The 15,973-nt window shown below is 48.8% G+C and overlaps 1 long non-coding RNA gene across 5 annotated transcripts in view; it reads right to left on the bottom strand.

The window, feature by feature from the left end:
• Window positions 1-15,973, bottom strand: part of LOC147576413 (uncharacterized) — a 55,766-nt gene that overhangs the window by 24,135 nt on the left and 15,658 nt on the right. Inside the window, exon 3 of one of the 5 annotated variants that reach the window (XR_015240779.1) lies at window positions 7,997-8,025. The exons of 3 other annotated variants lie outside the window; for them this stretch is intronic. This is a non-coding gene — a long non-coding RNA (uncharacterized LOC147576413). Of the gene's footprint in view, window positions 1-7,996; window positions 8,026-13,612; window positions 13,646-15,973 lie in introns of those variants that run through there. One more of the 5 variants, XR_015240778.1, reaches the window with a different exon arrangement.

Below are 15,973 nucleotides of genomic sequence, written 5' to 3'. Positions count from 1 at the left end.
ATCATCACCTCCCATAAACCTTCATCTCTCATCTCTTTATTTGCAAGAATCCTATGCCCAGATCCTTTCAATAGATGCAGAAAATACATTTGAGAAAATACAGCATCTTTCTTGATAAAAACCCTCAAGAAAGTAGGGATAGAGACAACATACCTCAAGATCATAAAGCCATCTATGAAAGACCCACAGCTAATATGGGTCCTCAATGGGGAAAAACTGAGGGCTTTTCCCCTAAGGTCGGGAACACGACAGGGATGTTCACTCTCACCACTGTTGTTCAACATAGTGTTGGAAGTCCTGCCTCAGCAATCAGGCAACAAAAAGAAATAAAAGAGATCCAAACTGGCAAGAAAGAAGTCAAATTTCCACGCTTCACAGACGACACGATACTATACGTGGAAAACCTGAAAGACTCCACCAAAAAACTGCTGGAACTGATCCATGAATTCAGCAAAGTCACAGGATACAAAATTAATGTACAGAAATAGGTTGCATTTCTATACACCAATAATGAAGCAGCAGAAGGAGAAATCAAGGAATTGATCCCATTCACAGTTGTGCCAAAAATCATAAAATACCTTGGAATAAACCTAACCAAAGAGGTGAAAAATCTATACACTGAAAACTATAGAAAGCTTATGAAAAAAATTGAAGACGACACACAAGAAAATGGAAAAATATTCCATGCTCAATGAATTGGAAGAACAAATACTGTTAAAATGTCGATACTACGGGGGCGCCTGGGTGGCGCAGTCGGTTAAGCGTCCGACTTCAGCCAGGTCACGATCTCGCGGTCTGTGAGTTCGAGCCCCGCGTCGGGCTCTGGGCTGAGGGCTCAGAGCCTGGAGCCTGTTTCCGATTCTGTGTCTCCCTCTCTCTCTGCCCCTCCCCCGTTCATGCTCTGTCTCTCTCTGTCCCAAAAATAAATAAACGTTGAAAAAAAAAAAAATTAAAAAAAAAAAAAAATGTCGATACTACAAAAGCAATCTACATTTTCAATGCAATCTCTGTCGAAATAACACCAGCATTCTTCACAGAGCTAGAACAAGCAATCCTAAAATTTGATTGGAAACAGAAAAGACACCCAAATAGCCAAAGCAATGTTGAAAAAAGAAAACCAGGGGCGCCTGGGTGGTTCAGTCGGTTAGGCATCCGACTTCGGCTCAGGTCATGATCTCACGGTTCATGAGTTCGAGCCCCGCGTCGGGCTCTGTGCTGACAGCTCAGAGCCTGGAGCCTGCTTTGGATTCTGTGTCTCCCTCACTCACTCTCTGTCTCTCTCTCAAAAATAAATAAAAATTAAAAAAAAGAAAGAAAGAAAAAGAAAACCAAAGCTGGAGGCATCACAATTCAAGCTGTAATCATCAAAACAGTATGGTACTGGCACAAACACAGACACATAGATCAATGGAACAGAACAGAGAACCCAGAAATGGGTCTACAAATGTATGGCCAACTAATCTTCAACAAAGCAGGAAAGAATATACAATGGAAAAAGACGGTCTCTTCAGCAAATGGTTCTGGGAAAACTGGACAGCAACGTGCAGAAAACTGGACCACTTTCTTACACCAGACACAAAAACAAACTCAAAATGGATGAAAGACCTAAAAGTAAGACAGGAAACCACCAAAATCCTAGAGGATAAAACAGGCAGCAACCTCTTTGACCTCAGCCTCAGCAACTTCTTATTAGACATGTCTCCCAAGTCAAGGAAAACAAAAGCAAAAATGAACTCATCAAGATAAAAAGCTTCTGATGGTGAAGAAAACCATCAGCAAAACTAAAGGACAGTCTGAAGAATGGGAGAAGATATTTGCAAATGACATATCAGGTAAAGGGTTAGTATCCAAAATCTATAAAGAACTTATCAAACTCAACACCCAAAAAAACAAATAATCCAGTGAAGAAATGGGCAAAAGATATGAACACTTTTCCAAAGACACCCAGATCGCTAACAGACACATGAAAAGATGCTCAACATCACTCATCATCTTGGAGATACAAATCAAAACCACAATGAGATACCACCCTGAAACCTGTCAGAATGGCTAAAATTAACAAGCAACTCCGGAAATAACAGATGTTGGTGAGGATGAGGAGAAAAGGGAACCGTTTTGCACTGTTGGTGGGAATGCAAACTGGTGCAGCCACTCTGGAAAACAATATGGAGGTTCCTCAAAAAAATTAAAAATAGGGGTGCCTGGGTGGCTCATTCAGTTAAGCATCTAACTCTTGATTTCGGCTTAGGTCATGATCTCATGATTCATGAGTTCAAGCCCTGCGTTGGGCTCCTCACTCTCTGTGTGGAGCCTGCTTGGGATTCTCTCTCTCTCTGCCCATCCCCTGCTTGCTCTTTCTCTCTCTCTCTCTCTCTCTCAAAATAAATAAATAAACTTAAAAATACATATGTGAAAAAAGAAAAATTATTTTAAAAAATTAAAATACAACCTAGCAATTGCACTACTAGGTATTTATCCAAAGGATACAAAAATAGTGATTTGAAGGGGCACATGCACCTCAATGTTGATAGCAGCACTATCATGGAAAGAGCGATGTCCATCGAGTGACGAACGAATAAAGAAGATGTGGTATACATACACAATGGAATATTACTCAGTGATCAAAAAGGATGAAATCTTGCCATTTGCAACAATGTGGATGGAACTAAAGTGTATTATGCTAAGCAAAATAAGTCAGTCAGAGAAAGGTAAATATCGTGTGATTTCACTCATCTGTGGAGTTTGAGAAATAAAACAGATGAACATAATGGAAGGGAAGGAAAAATAAGATAAAAACAGAGAGGAAGACAAACCGTAAGAGACTCTTAAATACAAAGAAAAAACTGAGGGGTGATGGAGGGGAGGTGGGTGAGGGGATGGGCTAGATGGGTGATGGGCATTAAGGAGGGCACTTGCTGGGATGAGCACTGGGTGTTATATGTAAGTGATGAATCGCTAAATCCTACTCCTAAAACCATTACTACGCTATATGTTAACTAGCTTGGATTCAAATAAAATCTTTAAAAAATAATTTAAAAAAAAAGAAAGAATCTCATGCCCTCCCAGCTGGTACATTTCAATGGAATAAACAAACAATACAAGTTGCTGGGCTAATCCAGATCCCTCCAGAGCTAACCCTTCCTGCTGTTCAACCCAGATGCCTCCTCCACCTGTGATCACCCCTGCAAGTTAAGAGACCTTCTGATTTCATTTATACCAATATGGGAGAAGGCTCTGGGAGGGACTTTTGTCGGACAAGAGCTTCCGCCTCCTGCAGCCCCAGGGATAAAGACAGAGAGGTGTGGTTCTTGGGGCAGAGGTGGAGGGGGGGGGGGGTTGCTGATTGCAAACACAGTTCAAGCAGCCCAGAGCAGAGTTTCTTTCTCAGCAGCAACACTTGAAACATTTTGCACTAGGTAATTCTTTGTTGTGGGAGGCTGTTCTGTGCACCACAAGATGCTTAGCGGTATCCCTGGTGTCTTAGCTCCGGGCTGCAAGGACGAAAATACTCCAGCTAGGTGGCTCAAGCTATAGAAATTTATCTCAGAGTTCTGGAAGCTGGAAGTCTGCCGTCAGAGCGCCAGCAGGGTGGGTTCTAGGAGAGTCCTCTTCCTGGCTTGCCCATGGCCACTGTTTTGCTGTATCTTTATTATTATTATTATTATTATTATTGAGTTTTTTCTTTTAATTCCAGTATAGTTAACATACACTTGCTATATCCTCACAAGGCAGATGCAAAGATCTCTGCAGCTCTTCTTATAAAGCACTAATCTCATCATGAGGGCCCCACCCTCGTGACCTCATTACCTCCCAAAGGCCCTACCTGCAAATACCATCACATTGTCACATTGGGCTTTAGGGTTTCAACCATAATCCCAATGAATCTGGGAGAGACACACACATTCAGTCCATGACACCTATTTCTACCCACTACAGCCAGCAGGACCCCCACCCCCAGCAAGTTGTGACAACCCAAGCTGTGTCTGAAAATCATCGCATGGCCCTTGGGAGGCAATCCTCCCCCCCCCCCTCCCATTTGAGAACTACTGCCTTAGAGGACAGAGCAGGGACAAAGGCAGGAAGAAGCCCAGGGGGAATTGGACACTGGGGAATATAGAGTTGGGACAGAGTGGGGACGAGGGGTGGGGCCACGGTGCCCGTGGTAGACACCATGCAGGGTGCTAGAAAGCCCTGCGATGACCCAGCCAGGGAGAGGGATTAAGGGAAGGAGGGTTCCTCCAAGCCCCTCCTTGAGAGAGGGTCACTGCACTCAGCCCGGAGGAAAAAACATTAATAAAATCAAGCTCCACACCCGCAGGGAAGAAAGGAAAGGTCTCGTGAAGTTCAAAAGCAGCTTACACCTCACGTGTTGACGAGAGAGAGAAACAATTTTCAGTAGGAAGGGGAACATTATCTTTTATTAATAAATGTGTGACCTGTGTTTGCCTGGGCCACCCCACATGGACTTAAGGTTGGGGCTATTTTGACAGTGATGATGTGGGTGTCATTGACTCTTCCTCCAACAGCTATGGTGGGGTCTCAGCCTCCTCCAACACCTACCACCGTTTACACAAATACACACACACACATACACACACACACGATTACTCTGGGAAATCCTCGCACAGCTGTTTACATGTCCTCCTAAGCAGACCCAGTCTGCTCCCACAAAGGGTCTGCCATGAATTCTACCTCAGCGTCTCCCTCCACATTCCTATTGATTGTGTCAGTCAGGGTTTGATCAGAGAAGTAGAACCCCTGTGAGCTATAGAGAAGAGGGGCTCTTTGCCAAGTTGACCCTAGGGTCCCCACACCAGCCACCAGCCACCCTAGCCGGGCACCTCCTCCACCTGCAAGGGGGCCACCACACCGCTGGGCACTGTGGTATCACCCCAAGGCACTGTGCCGCTGTGACCGGGCGTGAAGGCCCAAGGCCACACTGTATTTCCTGGGTCCTCAATGCGACAAAGACACCCCATCCTTCATGCCCATTTGGGCAAAACGCCTCTTCCTTCTGCCTCAGACTGATGAGCACGAAGGCATCATCCTTCCGTGTTCTGACTCAGCCCCCTTGTCTCCACAGGACTCAAGGGTGAGACACAGGAAGACATATTCGAGGGTCCCACCTCAGGCCGCACGTCGAACCATCTGGCAGCCTCCAACAGCTGAGGCTTAAATCTTTCTTCCCTTAAAGGAATTTGTTTATCAGAAAACCCCTCCATCCCTCAAGCAAGCCGACTTCCAGCAGCTTCCCCGCTCCCCGCAAGATATGGCGGAAATCCTGCAGAGCGGGGGAGACTGGCTCAAGCTATCTCAGCCACCACTCACCCACTGCCCGCTGCCCATGCTGTCCACGTCCGTACACGAGGCGCCTGGAGGTCCTGGGCCTCCTCTCGAAGTCTCTGTTGCATTACGTGGGAAAAATAATAAGTCAGGGAAAGTCACACCCTACCAGAAACTTCTGTTGAGTTCTGACGGATATTTATTAACTGCCAGCTGCGCCAAGCACGGCTCTGAGCCCGTTACCTGAGTCCTCCCATCTAATCCCAAGGACCGACCTCTGCCGTCGGTGCTGTTTCCGTGCACGTCCTAAGAGGGGAAACTGAGGTGCCGGGCAGACGTAGGAGGCAAAGCGGTGCGCCAGCTCTGTGCAGGGCCCTCAGGACAAGAAGGAATTAAGAGGAAAGGCGGGAGCAGAGGCAGATGGAGTGGGAGAGGGTGGAAAGGCGGAGAAAGACACCCCTGAGCAAGCTGTCTGCGGTGGGGCGTCGGGGGGGGGGGGGGGGGGGGGTGTTGACCTTGCCGCTCCCACGCCCTGGGCGCGCCCTCAGGGTCACACTGCCCCGAACCCGGGCACCTCCTCAGCAGGAAGTCTGCGCAATCTCCTGACTGAGGCAAAGGGTTGGCCCCATGTCAAACCTCTCTCTTGTGCCCACAGGCCCGCTTGCCCAGACCTGATGACCCTACTTTTTTGCCTCTAGGCCTAGGGTGGGATCTGGGCCCTGCTTCTCAAGGGCGCCCCCGCTTGGGTTGACCTGCGTGGCTCTGACACCACCACCCACCCCTCTGGTTTTTCTCATGGCCCTCACACACCCCCACCACACCCCAGCCTTATCGGCACCTCACCCTGGCCTGTGACCCACAGCCTCTGGACCCTCCCTGACCTGACCGGTCCACACATCTCTCCTTCCATGGGCCCTCTGCCCTGAGCTCCTTGGTCAACACCCTGCCCTGAGCACTACCTGCCAGAAACCAGCCGCTGCCCACCCCAGGGCCCCTCTGTCACCATCCCCCTCACCGCTCCCCCTTCCTGCCTCTCAGCCCACACCCCCTGACCCCTTCCTGCCTCACCCCATGTAAATTCAGCCCTCCAAGCCTGTGCCAGGATGCTTCTCCCGCCCCTCCTCCCTGCCGCGACCAGAATTTCTCGGAGCAGTCCAGACCCCTAGGCGAGCATTACCAGGGGCCCTTGTTTAAAACGCTGCTGACAGTGACATAAGCCAGACACAAGAGGACACATGCTGTATGATTCCACTTATCGGAGGTCCCTAGTCAATCCATAGAGACGGAAAAAAGACGGGTGGGTGGCTGCCAAGGGCTGGGGGAGGGGGAGCAGGGAGTTAGTGTTTCATGGGGACAGTTTCTGTCTGGAAAGATGAAAAAGTGCTGGAGATGGATGGTGGCGATGGTTGCATGACCACGTCAATGTCCTTAATGCCACCAAACTGTGCACTTTAAAAATGATTCAAGGGCCGCCTGGGTGGCTCAGGTGGTTAAGCATCCGACCCTTGGTTTTGGCTCAGGTCATGATCTCACGGTTTGTGGGTTCGAGCCCCGCATCGGGCTCTGAGCTGACAGCTCAGAGCCTGGAACCTGCTTCAGATTCTGTGTCTCTTTCTCTTGCCTCCTCCCCTGCTCTCTCTCTCTCTCTCTCTCTCTCTCTCAAAAATAAATAAACATTAGGGGCGCCTGGGTGGCGCAGTCGGTTGGGCGTCCGACTTCAGCCAGGTCACGATCTCGTGGTCTGTGAGTTCGAGCCCCGCGTCGGGCTCTGGGCTGATGGCTCAGAGCCTGGAGCCTGTTTCCAATTCTGTGTCTCCCTCTCTCTCTGCCCCTCCCCCGTTCATGCTCTGTCTCTCTCTGTCCCAAAAATAAATAAACGTTGAAAAAAAAAATGATTAAAAATAAATAAATAAATAAATAAATAAACATTAAAAAAAATTTTTTAGTAATAATAATAATAAATAAGGGGTGCCTGGGTGGCTCAGTCGGTTAAGCATCCAGCTCTTGGTTTCGGCTCAGGTCATGATCTCACAGTTTGTGACGCCAAGCCCCTCATCGGGCTCCGTGCTAACGGTGCGGAGCCTGCTTGGGATTCTCTCTCTCCCTCTCTCTCTCTGCCCCACCCCACTCACTCTGTCTCTCTCAGAAGTAAATAAATAAACTTTAAAAAAAAAACACAAAATTTTTTAATTAAAAATTAAAAAAAAAAAAAACAAAAAGCCGTGACACAGAATCTTGAGAGCCAGGCAAGGAAGCTATGTTTTTAACCAGCTCCCCAGAGGGTCTTAGGCACCCTAAGTGTGAGAACTGGGAACCGTGACCCCTTCTGAGCTGTGTAGCCCAAGTCCAGTCACGGGGCCTGCTGAGCCCCACCTTCCTCATCCGGAAGTGGATGCTACACCCCCCCTCACGGGGGAGACGGCAGGGGTCTCCCTTCTTCCACCCTCACACCCCCAAAGGACTACCTCCAGGCACAGACACGTGGCAACACACAAGGGACTCGCTGACTTCTTGGAGGCTGCGGTTATAACGTGGAGAAGGAGAGGAAGAGTCACAGAGACCAGGGGCAGGGAGCTGGGACAACACTTACCAGGGGACCTCAGGCTTTCCTGAGGGGTGAAGGCTGTCAACATCCGGAGGGATAATTGGCTCAGGGAGCGGCCAGGGCACTCCTGGCCGAAGGAATTACACGTGCAAAGGCCCAGAGGCCTCCAGTACGTGTGAAAAGAGCAGGAAGGCCGGCTGGGGAATGTATACAAGAGCAAAGGAAAACCTGCTCAGAGGGTTTTACTCAGTCTGGGTCCCCCAGAAGCAGCCTGGAATCTCAGTTGCTCTGCTCCAAGGACCTCCCCCTCTCAGGAGAGGGTGTTATCTTAAGAGCACAAAGCACTTGGTCTCTTTATCTCCTCACACTGTTCCCTGTGGTTTCTGGGGATGGCCTCTTGCCTCCCACAGCCTCGGCCAGGCGGGTCTGGTCAGCACGGCATTCCATTCTCCCAGCTGCATCTGGGGCTGGGTGCGGCTTGGCCCTGAGGCCTCCCCAGACTAAAACTGGACCCCTCTGGTCCCTGCCGGTGCTCCCCACAGACCCTGCAGGGAGTTAGTGGCCCTCGCTGGGGCCACTGTAACCCCTTTCCAGACCCCAGGAGAGCACTGGTGGAAGACAGCCTCTTCTTTTTTCCTTTCTTTTCCTCCTCCTTTGCTTTTCCCAAATTGGCCACCCCTGGCCGTGGTTAGAAAGCAGGCAAGTTCACACCACACAAAATCACTTGAAAAAATACACTTGAAAAAAATATGTAAATTATATTCTACTATATATAAATTCTACTATATATAAATTATATATATATATATATATATATATATATATATATATATATATTAGACCTGCCAGACCTTGGTGCACAAGAGTTTCACTAAGGTAGACAGTGAAGATTAGAAAATATACCTACTTCACGGGTGCCTGGGTGGCTCAGCGGGTTAAGCGTCCGACTTCGGCTCAGGTTATGATTTCGCAGTTCGTGAGTTCAAGCTCGACCAGTTCAGAGCCTGGAGCCTGCTTCAGATTCTGTGTCTCCCTCTCTCTCTCTCTCTCTCTCTGCCCCTCCCCCACTCACACCTTGTCTGTCTCTCTCTCTCTTTCTGAAAAATAAACATAAAAAAATAAAGTGCACCTACTTCAGCACTTACTGCAATAAGATAGTTGGACAAATTTTAGATGGCTTTATTTCTTTTCAAGACCCCCATTCTCGGGGAGCGTGGGGTCCGTGAAGTGGTAAATGCACTAGGAAATTACCTAAATAGTTTTGCCAGGCCCGCCTTTCTGTCTCAGGTACAAGGAGGGTTGGAAGGCTGCCAGACCGCTCATGACCCGTTTACTAAGCTGTCCCCCTGACAGCCTGTCACTGTGCACGGGGGGACCTCCTGGACAGGTAGCAGGCCTCTGTCCCCTCCGCCCCAACGCTGCCCACTCCCTTCTTCCTCTGCGCATGAAGCCCCTAGCGCGAAATCAAAGTCCTCTTTCTAGAACCGGCTCTCCAAGTGGGTGATCCAGCCCTTTGTGCAATCTCGTCCTTTTGCCTGTTTCGCTGTGAAACTATTCTTGAACGTATTCCAAAGTGGCTCTAGGGAATATTCATATCTCCACTGTTTTTCACTTCAGCAAAAAGCGATGGCGACCTTGGCTGGGGCCAGGGAGCTGGAAACGCGAGGAGAGAGCAGTAAGATGCCAGGTACCTTTCTGGTTTGATTCCAGATTTGCAGAAGGGTATCACCCCCCGCTGTCCCTATTTCTAGCAGGACAGCAGTACGCAGGACTCGGGAAGCCTCGCCCAGACCCTGCTTCCTGCCAGGGGGCTCAGGCAAGCCCCAGTGGCCAGCTGTCCTGGAAAGCGAGAGCCACCGAACCCTGTCCTTGCTATGCCTGCCCCAGCCCCTTTCTAAATCCCCCAGGAGTCTGATGTTTTAGGGACGAGAGAAAATAAAGGTCAAGGGTTAAATTACATTCTTGGGTTGTGTCAAAGTTCATTCTAGGTACATCAGTTCAGAGGCTAATCAAGCAGACTTGGGATTAGCAGAGGAGGGCCTGACCCTTTCTGAAGGGCCCCTGACCTCTGTCCCCAAACAGGGCCTTCCTTCCTGAGCTCTCTGCTATGCAAGGGATTCTGCAGACAGTTTAAAAAAAAAAAAAAAAAAAAAAAATTCCCCCTGGATTTGCTGCTTTCTGATCTGACCAAGTCGGAATGTGTGGCGCGGAGGAGGAACACCCCTTGCCTGGGCGAAGACAGCCTCGCACAGGAAAACAGGCCTCAGAAAATAACGTCCTTGACCTTCCCAAAAAAGCCCAGAGGCTGCCTTCCATGAGTAACAGAGGTAAGAGCCGGAGCCGTCGGTCTAGCTGTGGGGCTGATCCTTCACCACGAGGTTAAGTAGGATGAGAAAGAAAATGTGAGAGGCTGAACCGTACCCTCAAAAAATTCATATGGAGAAATCCTAACTTCCGGCACCTCAGAATGGGACTGTATTTCAAGACGGGTCCTTAAAGAAGAGACGAAAGTAAGGTCATCAGAGGGGGCCGAATCCAATATGGCTGGTGTCCTTACTCGCAAGAGGACCTAAGCACACGGGCAGTTATAGAAGGAAGACCACGTGGAGACCCAGGGAGAAGACCAGCATCTACCAGCCGAGGAGAGAGGCCTCAAGACACCGACCGTGCCGAGACCTTGATCTTGGACTTCAGCCTCCAGAACCGTGAGACAAGAAGTCTCTGCGGTTCGAGCCACCAGGTCAATGGCACCTCGTTCCAGAGGCCCTAGGAGGCGAATGCAGAAGACGCGGCTGCAGGAAACCTCCCGCCACCTGTGTACGTGATGAGGCCAATAGAAAGATTAAAGAAAAGTGAATCTGCCTTGTATGTGGACAAGGACAGTGTGGCTACATTTTCTAGAAGGCGCAAGTGAAGCACCGCCATTTTGTTCTGCTCTAAAGGTGGTGGAGGGCAGACGCACCCCCACGCACCCCAACGCTGGCGGTTCCAGTCTATCCCTTTGCTTCCATCGTCCCTCCCTGAGCCGGCCCAGATAAGACAGAAGGACAACACCTTATACAGACTTCAGACCCACCTCCCACCAGCCCGGGAGCTCTGCCCCGCATGATAAAGCCCCTCTTCTCTATAGCTCACAGGGGTTCTACTTCTGTGATCAAATCCTGACTGACACAATCAATAGGAAAAATTCTCAGTAGCCTTTTAAGACCAATAACCTGATTATGTCCTATCTGTTTAATTCTCTGTGAGAGCACTTTGGGTGAGTAAGCAGTGAGCTCTCAGCCCATGGAGTCAACACTGTGCCTCCTGCCAGACTCAGAACCTCAAAGCCAGCAGAATGTGGAGCTTCTTTTCCCACCTCTGTTCCCGTCTGTGAATTCGCTCACACTGCGCTCCCTTGCTTCCAAGCCTCTTGCATCATCCTAGGCTAGACCCTCAACGCTTCATTCCTGCCTCCACACCTCCTACCCTCAGACCTGTCGCTGCCACCCAAACCTCTGCTTCTAGAAAGCCACCTTGTAACACACTTCAAAGGAGATCTCAAGACCAAACCCTCTCTGCTAGATGTTAAGACCTTTTATCATCTGTCCCCACTCTACTGCCTCGCCATCCTCCCCACCGCTCCTCAGCACGTGCCCTCTCCCAAGTGAGGTCAGTCTCTCCTTCCCTGTTGGGGCCTGCCATGCCTACTCCATCCCTGGGCCACCTCTCAGATTGTCCCCATGCTGCAGGACCTCTCGTGCTTCAAGGCTCCAGGCCCACCTCCTTCACAAAGCCATCAGCAAGACCATCAGGTGTAGCATTCTAGAGAAAGGACTCTGGAGCTGGCCAGTCTGGATCCAAACCTTGGCTTTGCCCCTCCCAGCTCTCTATCACTTTGGGCAAATTACTCGATCTTTCTGTGTCTCACACTCCTCCACTGTAAGATAGGGATATGAGTGCACCTGCGTCTTAGGGTTTTCGTGGGGATTTTTAAGTCACATAAAGCATTTGCATCACGCCTGACACCTAGAAAGTGCTTGGTAAAGGTTAGTTCTTGTGTTATTTTTGTTTTTATTATTACCTGACCATTCTGACCATCTCCAATACTCTTTTCCCCTGAATTTCTGCACCTAGTGTCATAGAGACCACATCACTCAAGCACATAATTATAGTCGATCTGGCACCGTTCGCCGCCGTTTCACGGGTAACAAAGAGGAACAAGGACATTTTCTCTGTAATCGGAACATCAATAGGCAATAGCTTACTCATGAACGTCAAATATTCCTCATTCCTCATGTGCAGAGTAAGCAGGGGAACTTGCCCTGCTTCTTCCTGATAGCATTTAACCCCTAGGAGGCCTAGGAGGAAAAAGATGGAAACAGCTAACGGTCAGGAGCATGAAGATACAAAGATGCCCACGTCATGGTCCTGAAGCTCATCCTGGTGCATCTGACCCCCCAAAAGATGACATTTTGAAAGATGTGGTTTTCAGATGAAGAAGAAATGCCTGGAGGGCGGCCTGCTCAGAGGCAGGGACCTCAGTGAGCAACTGCTTCTACAGAAACTGAACAGCACCCACGTTAGGGGACACCCGAGCGGGCCACTAGATGGCGACAGACTAGGTGGGGTGGGTCATGGCACTCCCTCCACGGGCCTTCTGGTTTACCGGTCAGACTGCTGAAGGCTCACGAATTTGCCAATTTGTAGTTCAAGACATTATGGGAGTTGGGGCACCCGGGTGGCTCAGTCGGTTAGGCGTCTGCCTTTGGCTCAGGTCATGATCTCGAGGTTAGCGAGATCAAGCCCCACATCTGGCTGGCTACCATCAGAGCAGAGCCTATCTCAGATATTCTGTCTCCCACTCTAAGCCCCTTCCCTACTTGCACTCTCTCTCAAAACTTAATAAACATTTTTAAAAAATAATAATAAAGTAAAATAAAATGAAGGGATGGGTGGAACCAGAGGAAAGCTAACGAGCCACCCAGTTCTGGAATGTTCTGCCCAGTGTTTTCTGTACAGCCAGAGCAAACAAAGGCAGTCAGGGAGGGCTCTGAGAGTTTGATTTTTGCCAACACTTCCCCAAACAACCTACAGAGTGGATGCCATCTCTATCAAAATCCCAAGGACATTTTTCAGAGAAATAGAAAAAACAATCGAACACTTGTATGGAACCACAAAACAGCCAAAGCAATCCTGAGAGAGGTGAACAAAGCTGGAGGCATCACACTTCCTGCTTTCAAACTATATTACGAAGCTACAATAATCAAAACAGTATGGTATTGGCATAACAACAGATATATGGGTCAATGGAACAGACTAGAGAGCCCAGAAATAAACCCATGCATTTATGGTCAATTAATTTATAACAAAGGAGCCAGGGATATACACAATGGGGAAAGTACAGCCTCTTCAGTAAATGAGAGTTTGATTTTCCCTTTCCCCATGAACAGAGCAATATTAGAAAGAAGAGAGGAAAAACAGAGCCCTACCTGTGCCTTGATGCATTTGGTACTGGAGCCCTCCCGTAGAGGTCCCAAAGCTAGGGGTGAATACAGCAAGGTGGACAACTTACCTGGGTTCAAGTCCCAGCTCTGACCCTTAGAGGTAAGTCACGAGACCCCAGTTTTCTCAGCCACTGCGTAAGGCTAATAATAATTCTTCCTTAATGCACGTACTGATTGAAGGGTAAAGCACTTGGGACAGTACCCAAACCAAACGAGGTGCTCAAATCATTAGGCTTTTCAGCAAATGTTGACTGGTGTCTCCAAAATGACAGGCAGTGTCCCAAGGTTCTGGGGCACAGTCTTAGAAAAGACTCCACCTTATAGAGTCGACCTTTAGAAGGAAAAGAGATGATAAGAAATGACCAAATAATAATGATAATAAGAGTCAGATTTCGGGGCACCTGGGTGGCTCAGTCAGTTGAGCAACCGACTTCGGCTCAGGTCGTGATCTCACGGTCCGTGAGTTCGAGCCCCACGTCGGGCTCTGTGCTGACAGCTCGGAGCCCGGAGCCTGCTTCGGATTCTGTGTCTCCCTCTCTCCCTGCCCCTACCCCACTCATGCTCTGTCTCTCTCTGTCTCAGAAGTAAATAAACATTTAAAAATTTTAAAAAAAAGAGTCAGATTTCCTCAAAAACATAGGAAAAGAATATGAAGAGAAATCGAACAGGATAAATGGGACAGAAATCAGGGTGTGATTTTAGATAAAGTCTTCAGAAAAAGCCATTTGGAGAAAGCAAGATTTAAATGGACACCCGTCAAATGTAGTCATTGTTAATCCTCATTGCCAGTGCCCTGGGCTCGGTACCAACAAAGTATTTCTCTTGGTGGTGTTCAAATGGACATTGCTGCTCGACGGACCTCACAAAACCAAATGTCTGAGCTGGAAGAGAACTTAAAGATGAAGGACTGAGACCCAGAAAGGTGAGTTGACAAACCCAGGGCCACACGGTTAATTCAGAGACAGAGGCTGTTCCAGACTCTACAGCCAAGGTTCCTGCCTCTGTTTTTGTACCCCGTTGTCTCCAGCTGACTCAGACCCTTGTGAAACAACCACCTGGAGCCTGGAAGATTTCTATCCTGGTATCGTGTCTCAGCCTTCACTCTAGCTCATGGTTAATGGCGGTGCAGTCCGAATACTTCTCATTCAGACACCTTTTACAGGAAAAAAAAAATGATCACAGATTTGCAGGAAGACCTCCACGAACCAATGACCCCAGTTTAAGAATTAGAGGCCATTGCCTCAGGTGGTCACTGGGTACCGAGAGTACCATCCACAGACAAAAGCGAACACCTCCCGCGAACCACTTATGTGGCACTCCTTGGCAGGAAGACGGTCATCAACAAACAAAAACACAAAAGTAAGTACGCTTCCATTCTTTCTCTTTTCACAGAGGGTCATCAAAATGTGAAAACAAAATTTCAAATCGGGTCGAATCCTCAGGCCCCTGAGAAGATACCCACAAGAGCCCCGTGTAAGGAACACCACGTGTGGGACACATCTTTGAAGGGCTGTGTATTTTAGGAGAAATCCTTGCAGCCATCAGGGACATGCATGTTAAGAACCCACTGAGGCCAAAGGGAGCGGCAAATGCTGATCAACCAGTTTCACTTCATTTTGAAGCTGCCCTGGGCCAGAAGGATGACACTGAAGCCTTGACAGCAGCGGGATCTTGGGGATCTTGTCGCCTCTGCCCAATGGTCAGAGGCACAGAAACATCAGGGGTCCGTTAAGGTGGGGACCTCAAAGCACCGCCCATTCATTCAACAGATACGAACTGAGCACACTATGCGCTAGGCACTGAGGACACCAGAGGAAACCAAACAGAGCCCCTGACAACATGAAGCTTACCTTCTAGTGAGGAAGAAGGAAGCCAGCAAATTAGGGTGTTAATCTACTCCAGGGAGCAATAGGGAAATGGGTAAATGGCGGTGCTTGAGGTCAGGGGAAGGAGGGCTTGTTACTTTATGTATCAAAGAAGGCTCTCCGGTCAAGTGACACTGGAGGGCAAAGAGCTTATCGAGGGAAGAACGTTCCAGGCATAGTTCATGGCAAATGCAGGAGCCCTGAGGTGAAGGAGCAAGGAAACCCTTGTCCCTTGTGGCCGGAGCTCAATAAAAGACGAGAGCTGAGGTCAGAAGAGGGGTGAGGGCCAGCAGACCTTCGCAAGCCCTTGAGATCTGCCTCGAGTCATTGGGAGAGCAAGGGAAGGTTGTGAGTGAGGAATGACGTTATTTGACTCACGTTTTAAATGTGGAAACAACCTGAATGTCCATAATGGATGGACGAATGGATAAACAAAATGCGGCATGCATATATACACGTACAAATGGAACATTATTCAGCCTTAAAAAGAAATGCAATTCTGACACCTGCTACAACCTGGCTGAACCATGAGGACAGTATGCTGAGTGAAATGAAGCCAGACACAAAAGGACAAATACTGTATGGTTCCACTGATACGAGTGACCTAAGTAGTTAATTCATAGAGGCAAAAAACGAAATGGTGGGGCGCCTGGGTGGCTCTGTCAGTCGAGCGTCCGACTCTTGATTTTAGTTCAGGTCAGGATCTCACGGTTGGTGGGTTCAAGCCTGGGATCAGGCTCTGCACTGACAGTGTGGAGCCTGCTTGGGATTCTCTCTCTCCCTCTCTCTCTATC

Source organism: Puma concolor, chromosome D1 (assembly GCF_028749965.1).
Source record: "Puma concolor isolate L17-30 chromosome D1, mPumCon1.1.hap2, whole genome shotgun sequence".
In the NCBI taxonomy this organism is placed as follows: domain Eukaryota; kingdom Metazoa; phylum Chordata; class Mammalia; order Carnivora; family Felidae; genus Puma; species Puma concolor.
Note: the sequence above shows the minus strand (reverse complement) of the source record. Positions and strands in the feature narration are given on the sequence as shown.